The sequence below is a fragment of the Punica granatum genome, chromosome 4 (genome assembly GCF_007655135.1).
Source record: "Punica granatum isolate Tunisia-2019 chromosome 4, ASM765513v2, whole genome shotgun sequence".
Lineage (NCBI taxonomy): Eukaryota > Viridiplantae > Streptophyta > Magnoliopsida > Myrtales > Lythraceae > Punica > Punica granatum.
The window spans coordinates 38,031,918-38,046,472 of record NC_045130.1 but is presented as its reverse complement, the minus strand read 5'-3'; positions in this window follow the sequence as shown (position 1 = coordinate 38,046,472).

Sequence of the window (14,555 nt, the reverse complement as noted above, 5' to 3'; positions counted from 1 at the left end):
TGACTCTGCCTCTCTAGCTTCATTTGGCTGATCATCTTTGTGTCTCTGCTGAAACAATTGATAATGTTGTCTGCTTCGCGAAGGGTGTCCCTGGGGTTGACTTTGATGTATGGCTTCTGATGAAAATATTTTGCATGTAGTCCCAACATGGTCTCCGCATGATAGCATTCCGTTACGTAAATTCTGATTTTCATTTATTACGCATTCGCCACACGGTGGCGTTTCGTAACGTAAATTCTGATTCTGGTTTGTTAGGTATGCTAGCAAGCCTATAATCATGTTGTTTGCATATGATTTGGTGATGATATGATATAGTATGTTCGAAAAGAGATTTCCAAGATAAGTTAACTGAAAAAGATGTACCAACACGGGATTCTCGGAAAGTCATTGATCGTATTTATTTCGTTAATTCTCCAAGCTCGTCCTCGTCTTAGGATTCGGACACGTGTTGGCTGGTCGTCTCGATAGTAGTCTATGCAGTTCTCTAAATGATCCCAGCATTAACATTGACGTCTCTGTAATTTTTTTTTCTTCATTTCGAAATATTCGACCTTTTTCCATTAAGATACGGTAATTTCATACAACAATCTTCGACCAATTTATCTATTAAATGCTTTCCCCTCTGCTTTATGGATGGAAAGATCTTCCTCTCATTGCTTTTTGCATTTAATTATATTAGCATTTATACACCAATTTAATGGAACGAAGCAACTGAATGGAACTAAGATTTCTGATCTGTGATTGGTAATGTTTGACTGAGAATCTAATTTGGTAGCCTTAAATAATGCAGATTTGTTGTTAATTTGATAACTGATATTGTGCTTTTAATGGTTATTACCTGACTTGAAGTTCTTGCATAGTGGTGATCTTTAAGTGTTGGAACTTTTGGCAGTCTTCAATATATATACACACAGCATTTTTCAAACAGACGATAATAGTCGGTATGATGGAGTAAACCTTCACTGTGGTTCGGGATGATTCGTGACATGCTTGACGAATCTATCCAATCTATGTCCTTCCTCATCACCATAGTTGCTTACTGTGATGAACTGCTTTGCTATTGAAGAGTAGACTGTCACTTGTATTTTCTACTCTAAAATAGTATCACATCGTGATCTTGGTCTTATGCCAAGCATTCTCAAACTAATTTATGCGTGTTTTGCTTAGTTGATACATTGTGGTCGTGATGTGACTAGTTCTTAGTTGATACAATGATGCGATTCATTGTTGTTGAAGTTACCTTGTGAATGTGAACACTATAACTTAGGTCCTTTCATCTGTCATGGAATCACTTGGACTAGTGAGAATGATACACAATACTCCAAAAGACAAAAGATATCTAACTTATACTCGTAGAAGGAAGGATTGTATCTTCAATCGACTCATGTGACCCTGAATGTGGTTGATCCTTAGCAACAGTTGCCATTGGCTGCAACCTGTTCATAGTTTGATTCTTGCTGTTGAAAGAATCACCAATTGTGAAATCTAAAGATCGCCGATCTGCAACATATCATGTATTTCCATTTTGGTCCACGTTATAAATTATTTTGCTATCTTTGCACTCATGTGTAATAATGAACTTCTCCTTCCCCCTTTACCTTTTAATTCTTGTAGATGACGACAATGATCTACCGCTATAAATTCCCAGAATTAGAATCGTTCGTGGAGGAGAATTGGATGGAACCGAAAGTACAGAATCTGTTGGAGCATCCTCTACTCGTTACCTGCCTAGCAATGTAAGTCATCACACTTTGTTTATATGCGTCCAAAGTTAACAACATCGACTTAATCTGATTCGCAATTATCTTTTTTTCCCAGCAGCCTTCATCTTATGGCTAAGGGCAGTATGGAATACCTGTAAGTGGAGGAGGCTTTCTTGATCGTCCTAATTATAATAATCATCCTGTGATTGCCCTTGCTGGTCCACACCCAACTGCAGCAGTGCAGGAAAGGATTTTGAATCTCGAAGGTCAAAGGGTTGACCTTTCCGTTGTTCCTTCCCAACGCAACTCTACATTAATTGTGGAGGGATTGCCTGTGAACTGTAATTGTACCATTGATAGAAAATGGGGAGCAAACAAAGACCATTTCTTATTAATACGTCCAGCCCGCTATGATGGAAGCCCAGCCCGGCCCGTTGTTTGGAAGGAAAAGTCCATTTGTTATTATATATTACGTACTACATCAAGTCCAAATGTTCCTCTCTTGTCCCCAGAGTCCCAAATAAAATTACCAACATTCACATCCGTTACGGTAAGCAACGTAGGCAAGGTGCGCAACTATAGCAATGTAAACTCTCTACCAATGCAGTTCTATAATGTAAAAAGATTAATGCAATTGAGTTTCGGACTCTAAATTCACCACAAAAAAAATAAAGAATAAGTGAATATATATTCACCAAGTATAATTTTTCCCGCGTTGATCGACATCTTCGTCACTAGTTATAAATTTATGCGAACCATGTTGGGTGATTTCCTCGTTTTCTTTATATATGTGTTTGCACTACCCAATAGGAAATTAAATCTCACACCATTAACGAATCTTAGGGTACGTAAATTGCACAATTGGCACGATATGGATGTACTATAAAAATTAAAAACCCTACTAATCATGTACTAAAAGTTTTAAAGTTGAAATAATGTCATACAAAACCCTCAATTTTCACCTAACGGCATCGATAATTGGATTGCTGACATATCTCCCACGTGGCTATGTGACATTTTAAGTTTGAGGGCGTGCTTCTTACATGACCGTGGTTATGTGATAGACATGTCAAGTATGAGGGCGTGCCTCTTACGTGATCGATGACTTGACATTTTTTAAATTAAAAATAAAATCATGGCCTACGAGTTCCTATGAGATTACATGTAAACACGACCTTAACCTCCACTGAAGATTTTCCCATATGCAATTCTAACCGCATACAGTACGTATGTTTACAATTGCTGCGGGCCAGAAAGGGCTCTACGAGCCCCTTGGTGCCATTAATATCAAAGTCTGACCTGGAGGACCAACATGGAAAATCATTCTATATATACCAACCACAAGATAGATGAACAGCCAAGACTTAATCAGTGCAATAAGTTAATGAATATGCGTGGGAACATTGAGAAAACATAGTAAATCAATGGTTCTATAGTTTATATGAAGAAGACGACACAATAAAATGTTTCCTGGCGATGTCCCTTCCGATTCATTGTATGATTCTTTATTTTGGTCACTGCCCACAGCCCTGCGGAACAAGATTCATTCCTTAGTATGTAGATAATTCATGCAGCATCCATGAAGAAATGAACGGTAAAGGATTAATAAAATGGAAATAAAACAAAAAAAACGAGCGATAAATCAGTCGAAGCAACCGCATGAATCAGCGTTTTTCCCTAATGGGGGAGCTTGGGTCGGTGTAATCGAACTTATAACCTTCAAAAGATGAGCAAGACTATTAATGCAGTGGGAGTGACCCGTCTCCAGGTGAATTAACAATGCATAAACTCGAGAAAGCCATCTTGTTCGATATAGTTATAAATCGAAAGTTCTGCCAGCAAAAAAAAAAAATTGGAAAAGGGCAGAACCTAAGTTTAAAGGTGCAATTTAATTGCTTTTGCCTCGACGAAATTTAGACACATTTTACATGTTTGATCATCCAAGTAACAAAAACATATAGCAACAACAGCTTGTGAACAAATATCGATCGCACAAAGAGGAATCTATGATGTGCCTGAAAACAACTCTACCGACGAAGAACTCTTATATAAATGCCCATGAAGATAATACACTTTTAGCATCCACTCTTACATAACACAAGAATATATGGAAAAAGAATAGACTGGCAAAGCTTACCTTGTACTACGTCGATTGCCTTAGTTGCCTGGTCTTGGACATGTGAACTCCACAAAGCAGAGCACAGTCCGATCTTTCTTGGGCTGTAATGATTCATATAGAATCAATTTATCGGTATGTGATAGCAAAGATTGCCCAAAACAACAATGAACTTACGGGTTTTGGCTCCTTGCTCACAAGTCTGACATCCTTAAAGCCAATAAACGAACGAAAGATATCTAAATTCCTAGGTAAAGGAGAGAAACCTGGACAAGGGGTATGATGAAACATGATATGTAGGGAGGAAAAGGATACGAGAAACCTTCACGTTTGGTACACTTCACAGGCAATCCCTCCACAATTAATGTAGAGTTGCTTTGGGGAGGAACAACGGAAAGGTCAACCCTTTGACCTTTGAGATTCAAAGTCCTTTTTCCGGTGTTATTTAGGGCAATCTAGTGCAACGCCTCAAGGTCAATGAATATGATGGCAAGGGATTAGGCAGGCAGAACTCCCCTCCTACATATGAACTCCTTTCCACCCAGTCACCTTCAAGCACAACATCGTCTTTCTTCCATTTCTCCTGCACAATGGCGGACAACTAAGGAGAACAGGGGCAAGGTCGAGACTCCTCAGTCCTCCCTTCTAAAAAAAAAAATTCTTTGAATGAGAAAAAAATTGTTTCTTTTGGTTGGTATTTCCTCATCAAATGAAAAAAAATTCAAATCGTTCTTTTCATTGTGTAATGCGTCGTAGCAGCATGAGTTGCTACGATAAGAGTGGAATGCAATCTCTGTTTAGCACAACTCTTGAATTTCAAAGCTCTGCTAGATCATCAAAAGACCAAACATCGTAATTGAAAGTTTATTTGCAAAAATTGTGGCATCCATTTCCGCTACAGGCCAGAGCTGCACGCACACGAAGTGGATCACAACCGCCACCGTGTTAGTAGATCATCTGATACAAATCCTTTCATCCCTTAATGTTATTTCAAACTAAATGATATTCAATGAAGAAGATTAAATGATATCCATGTAGACCGGCAGGAACTAACTCAGCCCATATAAAGAACAAGATTGAAGGAAAGAATTATTAATGAAGAAGATTGAAGTTGAAGAGTTAATTAGGTATTTTCTTTATAACTTAGAGTAAAGCTAGGTCTGCTTTTTAAAAATCATGTCGATTGGTTAACATCGAAAAACACCAAGATCAAGTTAGTTTGGATGATGCTAGATTGAAGTTGTAACGGAGTTCATGAATTTGACGGGCTAATCTATGGTTTGTTTAGGCTCTGGTATTTTCTTCTTATGAATATATATGCGCGCGCGCGCGTGTGTCTTATGCTCAACTCATCAATAAACTTAGTGAGTGAAGAATGATAGTTTGATCAGTCTGAAACAAATGGTTTTATCAATTGCTCCAGGTTCCCGACTGTTATCTACATGGTAACTTCCTAGTTGCTGGAAATGGTTCATCGCTTCGGGCTATTTGCAATCTTATACAATAGAACTAGATGGTGGTTATGCAACATACGTATCGGGAGAGTAATGTGTGTTGATTGGCTTTCGAACAATGCATTCTCCTTCTCTGTTATATTAGAATCCTCGCGATCTTCTCGGTGTTTTGCCATCGAGTGATTTATCTAAAATCTCCACGCCTCGTTTTTGACCAAAAAGAAGGAAAAAAAATGCAACAATTAGGCCCATTAGTTGGCATTATGAGCTTATTACAGCCCATGTCAAAGCAGCTGCCCAGACCAGACCAACCCAAATCGGATATGTCCCGCGAAACCTCTGCTTCTTATCACAATAAATATATATGTATCTACATACATATTAAGTATGTGCATTATGAGACTTTATTTAGTGTAATTTAACAATCTTATCACAATATACATATTAAGTAAGTGTATATATATATATATATATATATGTCAGTCTCTCCCTCCTCACTCATTCTTCTCCCACTTCATTTAATTATTTCTCGTTGCATCTCCGGCACCGTCACTGGAATGCCGCCTCCATAGCATTCAGCAAACCAAGGAACATATAGGCGGTTTTGGGTCACCGTTCAACCCCGTCTATATCTCCTCTGCCATTACTTTTTCCTTTTTGCTATTTTTGCCTCTCCCTCCTCTATCACTTTGTTTCAAACTCTCTCGCTCAAAGTCAGTGTCTCTGTCAGTGAAGATCATGGCAAGAGATAAGGCAGGCAACACTCGCCTCATGCATAAGAACTCATTTCCACCCAATCACCTTCAAGCACAACATCGTCTTGCTTCCATTTCTCCTACACAATGGTGGACAACCAAGGAGAACATGGGTAAGGTCGAGACTCCTCAGTCCTCTCTCTCTCTTTTTTTAAAATTTTTCTTTGAATGAGAAAAAATTTATTTATTTTGGTTGGTATTTCCTCACAGAATGAAAAAAAATTAAAATCGTTCTTTTTCATGTGTAATGCACGCAGCAGCAAGAGTTGGTGCAATAAGAGTGGAATGCCATCTCTATTCAGCACAACTCTTGAATCTCAAAGCTCTGCTAGATCATCAAAAGATCAAACACCGTAATTGAAAGTTTATTTGCAAAAATTGTGGCATCCATTTCCGCTACAGGCCAGAGCTGCACGCACACGAAGTGGATCACAACCGCCACCATGTTAGTAGATCATCTGATACAAATCCTTTCATCCCTTAATGTTATTTCAAACTAAATGATATTCAATGAAGAATATTAAATGATATCCATGTAGATTGGCAGGAACTAACTCAACCCATATGAATAAGAAGATTGAAGGAAGGAATTACTAATGAAGAAGATTGAAGGAAAGAATTACTAATGAAGAAGATTGAAGTTGAAGAGTTAATTAGGTATTTTCTTTATAATTTAGAGTAAAGCTAGGTCTGCTTTTTAAAAATCATGTCGATTGGTTAACATCGAAAAACACAAAGATCAAGTTAGTTTGGATGATGCTAGATTGAAGTTGTAAAGGAGTTCATGAATTTGACGGGCTAATCTATGGTTTGTTTAGGCTCTGGTATTTTCTTCTTATGAATATATATGTGCGCGCGCGCGCGCGTCTTATGCTCAACTCATTAATAAACTGAGTGAGTGAAGAATGATAGTTTGATCAGTCTGAAACAAAAGGTTTTATCAATTGCTCCAGGTTCCCGACTGTTATCTACACGGTAACTTCCTAGTTGCTAGAAATGGTTCATCGCTTCGAGCCATTTGCAATCTTATATAGCAGAACTAGATGGTGGTTATGCAACATATGTATGTGTGTTGATTGGCTTTCGAACAATGCATTCTCCTTCTCTATTATATTAGAATCCTCGCGATCTTCTCGGTATTTTACCATCGAGTAATTTATCTAAAATCTCCACGCCTTGTTTTTGCTCGAAAAGAAGGAAAAAGATGCAACGATTAGGCCCATTAGTTGGCACTATGAGCTTATTACAGCCCATCTCAAAGCAGCTGCCCAGACCAGACCAACCCATATCGGATATGTCCCACGAAACCTCTGCTTCTTATCACAATAAATATATATGTATCTACATATATATTAAGTTTGTGCATTATAAGACTTTATTTAGTATAATTTAACATTCTTATCACAATATACATATTAAGTATGTATATACATATATGTCAGTCTCTCCCTCCTCACTCGTTCTTCTCCCACTTCCTTTAATTTTTTCTCGTTGCATCTCCAGCATCGTCGCTTGAATGCCGCCTCCACAACATTCAACGAACCAAGGAATATATAGGCGGTTTTGGGTCACCGTTCAACCCCGTCTACATCTCCTCTGCCATTACTTTTTCCTTTTTGCTATTTTTGCCTCTCCCTCCTCTGTCTCTTTGTTTCAAACTCTCTCGCTCAAAGTTAGTGTCTCTGTCAGTGAATATGATGGCAAGAGATAAGGCAGGTAGCACTCGCCTCATGCATAAGAACTCATTTCCACCCAATCACCTTCAAGCACAACATCGTCTTGCTTCCATTTCTCCTACACAATGGTGGACAACCAAGGAGAACATGGGCAAGGTCGAGACTCCTCAGTCCTCTCTCTTTTTAAAAAAAAAATTTCTTTGAATGAGAAAAATATTATTTCTTTTGGTTGGTATTTCCTCACAGAATGAAAAAATATTAAAATCATTATTTTTCATGTGTAATGCACCGCAGCAGCAAGAGTTGGTGCAATAAGAGTGGAATGCCATCTCTGTTCAGCACAACTCTTGAATCTCAAAGCTATGCTAGATCATCAAAAGACCAAACACCATAATTGAAAGTTTATTTGCAAAAATTGTGGCATCCATTTCCGCTACAGGCCAGAGCTGCACGCACACGAAGTGGATCACAACCGCCACCGTGTTCGTAGATCATCTGATACAAATCCTTTCATCCCTTAATGTTATTTCAAACTAAATGATATTCAATGAAGAATATTAAAAGATATCCATGTAGATTGGCAGAAACTAACTCAACCCATATGAAGAAGAAGATTGAAGGAAAGAATTACTAATGAAGAAGATTGAAGTTGAAGAGTTAATTAGGTATTTTCTTTATAACTTAGAGTAAAGCTAGGTTTGCTTTTTAAAAATCATGTCAATTGGTTAACATCGAAGAACACAAAGATCAAGTGAGTTTGGATGATGCTAGATTGAAGTTGTAACGGAGTTCATGAATTTGATGGGCTAATCTATGGTTTGTTTAGGCTCTGGTATTTTCTTCTTATGAATAATATGTGTGCGTGTGCGTGTGTCTTATGCTCAACTCATCACTAAACTGAGTGAGTGAAGAATGATAGTTTGATCAATCTGAAACAAAAGGTTTTAGTAATTGCTCCAGGTTCCCGACTGTTATCTACACGATGACTTCGTAGTTGCTGGAAATGGTTCATTGCTTCGGGTCATTTGCAATCTTATACAACAAAATCGGATGGTGGTCATGCAACATACGTATCGGAAGAGTAATATGTGCATATTGGCTTTCGAACAATGCATTCTCCTTCTCTGTTAGATTAAAATCCTTGTGATCTTCTTGGTGTTTTGCTATTGAGTGATTTGTCTAGAATCTTAGCGCCTTGTTTTTACCCGAAAAGAAGGGAAAAAATGCAACGATTAAGCCCATTAGTTGGCATTATGAGCTTATTACAACCGATGTCAAAGCAGCTGCCCAGACCAGACCCACCCAGATTGAATATGTCCCACGAAACCTCTGCTTCTTATCACAATAAATATATGTATCTACATGCATATTAAGTATGCGCATTATGACACTTTATTTAGTGTAATTTAATATTCTTATCATAATATACATATTAAATATGTATATACATGCATATTAAGTATGTATATACATATATATCGGTCTTTCCCTCCTCGCTCACTCTTCTCCTACTTCCTTTAATTATTTCTCGTCCCATTTCCAGTACCGTCACTGGAATGTTGCCTCCACAGTGTTCAACGAACCAAGGAACACATAGGGGATTTTTGGGTCATCGTCCAACCCCGTCTACATCTTCTTTGCCATTACTTTTTCCTTTTTGCTATTTTTGCCTCTCCTTCCTTTGTCTCTCTGTTTCAAACTCTCTCGCTCAAGGTTAGTGTCTCAGTGAATATGATGGCAAGGGATAAGGCAGGCAGCACTTACCTCATGCATATGAACTCCTTTCCACCCAATCACCTTCAAGCACAACATCGTCTTGCTTCCATTTCTCCTGCACAATGGTGGACAACCAAGGAGAACAGGGGCAAGGTCGAGACTCCTCGGTCCTCTCTCTTCTTCTTCTTTTGTTTTTAAAATTTTTCTTTAAATGAGAAAAAAATTGTTTCTTTTGGTTGGTATTTCCTCACATAATGAAAAAAAATTAAAATTGTTCTTTTTCATGTGTAATGCGCTGCAGCAGTAGGAGTTAATGCGATAAGAGTGGAATGCAATCTCTGTTCAGCGCAACTCTTGAATCTCAAAGCTCTATCGAATCCTCAAAAGGCCGAACACCGTAATTGTTAGTTTATTTGTGAAAATTGTGGCACCGTTTCCGCTACAGGCTAGAGCTGCACACACATAAAAGTGTATCACAACTACCACCGTGATAGTAAATCATTTGATACAAATCCTTTCATCCATTAACGTGATTCCAAACTAAATGATATTCAATGAAGAAGATTAAATGATATTCATGCAGGTCAACAAGAACTAACTCAACCCATATGAAGAAGAAGATTGAAGGAAAGAATTACTAATAAAGAAGATTGAAGTTGAAGAGTTAATTAAGTATTTTCTTTATAACTTAGAATAAAGCTAAGTCTGCTTTTCAAAAATCATGTCGACTTATTAACATCAAAGAACACAAAGATCAAGTTAGTTTGGATGATGCTAGATTGAAGTTGAAACGGAGTTCATGAATTTGACGGGCTAATCTTTTTTTTTCCCATTATGTGAGGAAATACCAACCAAAAGAAATAATTTTTTTCTCATTCAAAGAAAAGAAAACGAAAAGACTGAGGAGTCTCTACCTTGCCCCAGTTCTACTTGGTTGTCCGCCATTGTGCTGGAGAAATGGAAGCAAAATGATGTTGTGCTTGAAGGTGTCTGGGTGGAAAGAAGTTCATATGCAGGAGGGGAGTGGTGCCTGCCTTATCCTTTTCCATCATATTCACTGACAGGGACACTAACCTTGAGTGAGAGAGTTTGAAACAGAGAGACAGAAGAGGGAGAGGAAAAAATAGCAAAAAGAAAAAAGTAATGGCAGAGGAGATGTAGACGGGTTGGACGGCCCTTAATGGGCCGACTTGGCCCGATTGGATTAATCGAGGTCGAATTGGGCTTTCGCATATCAGGATTCATCACACCAAAAAATGTTAAATGAAATGGACCATAAATTGTGAACAATTAATTAATTTATTTATTAAGAGATCTTATTCCACCGAAAAATATTAAGAGACCTTATCATCCTTAGGAGTTGCGCTAGATTGCCCTAAATAAGACAAAAAGGAAAGAATAAATTACTCAATTTAGTTCGAAGAACCATTTAAGTCCACAACTAATAAAACTGGGCAAATATTTGGTGAATATATGTATACGTATTCACTCATTTCTTTTTTCCTTTTAGAACGGTATAGGTGGGTTGCTATAATTGCGCTCCTTTGCATTGGCTACCAGGTGGGTGGATATTGGTAATTTCATTTTCTTTCTATAACACCACTTCTATCCGAAAATCTAGTGAGACCTAATTAATCCAAATTCGAGTACGGTGGACCACCCATTAAGTTGGAGTTGTGCAGGCCCGCTATTTCGTTTGAGACAGTTTGGAGTACTTGGGCTTTTTGAAGATATTATTAATAAATGGGTTCCCTTTGGATTAATGGACTGGAATGTGTTGGTTGTGTTGGCCCACTATATAAACGCAGAACCAGAATTAATAATGCACGCCGTGGTTAAAGATAAACGGGCAATTTGGTGAATATATATTCACTAATTTCTGCTCATAAAAAATATATATATATATATATATATATTTCACTAATTTCTTTTTTCTTGTTGATCTGCATGTTGCTATAGTTCTGCGGCTTATATACGTTGCTTACTGACAGGACAGGTCAATGTTGGAAATTTTACGAAGAACCGAATAAGGCCAAAACATCTGGTTAATTTTTTCCTTATATGAATCTTTGATGTCTTCAAGTTTAGACGGGCTTCATCCCGATAGCGTTGAGGCAGAGCAATGCGGACAGGCTGCATCATCGGAAGGAATTGAACATGACCCATCGGCCCATAGGCACGGCCCTCCGGTTTTCGGAGTCAATATGTATAGGATATTCCTGGAATCATACATAAGGCTTGCAAAGGCAGCCTAAGGATCATCGGAAATAGTCCGGGAAACCATGCACATCTTTTGTTATAAAAAAAAGAGAAAATACAGGGCATGTCTGGAATCGTTAGATTAGGAAAAGCCTATTTCTTTTTTAGGACTTTCCACGGTCCGATAATTTTGGAATTCCTTATTATACAGTCTAATATCATAACGAAAAAAAAATAATCTCTTGAAAAGTAAATACTATGCTCTTTTATACGACGATTTTATGCTAGGTTAAATGAGATTTTATGCTTAAATCATAAGGTTAACTATCATACTTTGGTAAGTCTGCTCTTATCGATTCATCTCATGATTCTCATCAAAGATGCTAATTTTTCTTCGGCGATCTTATCTATCATATTGTGTTAATAGTAATCTCGTACACATAGCTGTCACATTTCGAGGAAAAAGCTTCCCAGCCATTGTTAATCGATAATTCCGATTGAAAGAGTTGCAATCGTTCTATCTTTTTTTCTTCTTTTATTTGGGCCACTAGCTAAAGTGGAAAAAGCTTTTGACTGATTCAGCCGAAAAGAAGTACTTGGATCAAGCCCTCCACCTTGTCTCTTTTTTTTTTCTTTTTCTTTTTTTAAGTATCAACCATAGTATCAAGAAATTCTATTTTACTCCGACTAATCCAGTCGAATTAGGTCGGTCCACTAATAGGTAAAATTCTCACAGCGTAAATTTTTTACATTTACAAGGACTCGAACCCGAAATATTACTTAAGCGAAATAAGCGTCGAACCGCTTGAACCAATCCATATTTGTTGTCCAACTAGTCATTTACTTCATAGTTTGTAATCCTTTATACACACATATACATATATATGTATATTCTGGTGTGTCGGAGAGTAGTATTCCTTTTCTGGTCCATCTTAGCCACTTCCCCTGCCCATTTAGGAAAGTTTCAATATTCTAGCCAAAAACTTCATTCGAGATAAAAACTTCATTTTATCGGAGTCTTCACTAAGCTGAACGTGAATCTTTGATCTCTTCGTACGGGGTGTAACCCTGATAGCTTTGAGGAAGTGCGATGCAAAGGGGCTATCGGGGACGTCGCTAAGCTAAACATTCCTATACTCTATTGTCGATTTTTAGATAGTTCAATTGATGGGGTACCGAAGTTGAAAATGGCTCATTTTCGAGAGGACTCGAACATGATTTTTGGAGTCGATGCATGGTGCATGAGTTATTGAACTGGATAGACACCAAGAAGAAACAATCGAAACAAAACTCACTAACGACTTGCAGTGCGTTTGATTTCAGAGTTAAAATTTTGAATTTGTAACTTTAATTTTAATTGTCGAAAAAGAAAAAAAATGTAGGACCTATGAACCCCATCAGTTTTATTGTGTAGTGTATTGGGTAGTGTATGAGATTGTATATTGAATAATATATGAGGCTCACCAGTTTGACTTTGGAAAAGTATATTTTGTTCTATAGTGTATTGAGTTAAAATTAAAGTTAAAATTAAAATTTTAAACCGCGACTCCAAAACCAAACGGAGCGTTAGACGTCCTGTGTTATTGATGCTGGGCGAGGTGGAGATGAAGACTTAAGTGGACCCAAAATGGAATCCAACTTCAAGGATATATATATTTTAAAATAAATATCAATGATGTGCCCCATACTTTCTTACTTGTTCGTTTTTAATTTTTTTGATGTGGATCCTAGTATCTGAAAGTTCAATTGGGTCCCGACTAATTCAATCAAATCGAATCGATATATTAACGGGAAAAACTCTCCTAGCGTGAATTTTCTACGTTCACAATAACTCGAGTTCATATGAAAATACCTGCGAGCTTATGATGTAATGCAAAAGGACAAGGAAGGTTGGTTCATAATCGAGAGGTCCAAGATCGTCAAAGAGTATTGTTGATGGATAACCTCTAGGTATCCGGGTATCACCTGCTCTCACCTATGTATGTTCATCTCCGAAAAAAAACCCATGATGTCACGTATCTATGCTAGTCTTCGGCGATATTATGGCCAGAGTGGATATTATTTCTTATTCTCAAATGTTATCGATGTTTGCTTTTATTTATACATTTAATTTCTTTCAAACCGAGCTCTTGGGTGGATGCATGGTGGATGACTCATTTTCAAAAGGAATGGAACGTGACCTACTCGTAGGTAGCAGTCCTCCGAGTTATGGGTCAATGCATGGTGGATGAGTTGTCGAACTGGGTGGACACCAACGAAGATAAAATCAAAACAAAACTCACTAACGACGTTAGGCCGAGATGTAAGACTTGAGTGGACCCAAAATGGAGTCCAACTTCTAGTAGATATTTAAATTGAAATATATATCAGTGCCCCGCCCCAACACCACGTTACTTGTTCTTGTTTGTTCATTAAATTTGTAAAACTGCTGGATCAATTTATTTATAATTTTTATAATATAATAACTTATCTTTTCTAATTGAAGCCCTGCATGCTTCAAGCTTCAACCCATGTTAATAGAAGCCTGAAAGCCATGATTTGGTGGCCAATCAAAGCCTTATATCTTATTAATTATATTATATCATGAAAATAAGCAAATACACTTTTTTTTTCCTTTATCTTTCCTTCTTCTTTTTTTCCTTGCCTGCAAGGCTATATTGCGAAGTAAACTTCAACTCAAAAACTCGAACTATCAAGTCGTGAGACTCAATTTCATATAAACCTCCCTAATTTTCCTTTCATTGCTGATGTGGGATTGCATTTCCCATTGACATTTTTATATGGACCCAAGCCTATGTAAGCCTATTGGATTTTCAATATGGTATCGAAGCCTAAGTTATGCATATGTGCACCCATGCGTTTATGCGCACCCATACCACCCCAAGCCCAATACGTCCAATAGCAACCAAAAGAGCGCATCGTGTTAATTCCCCTCG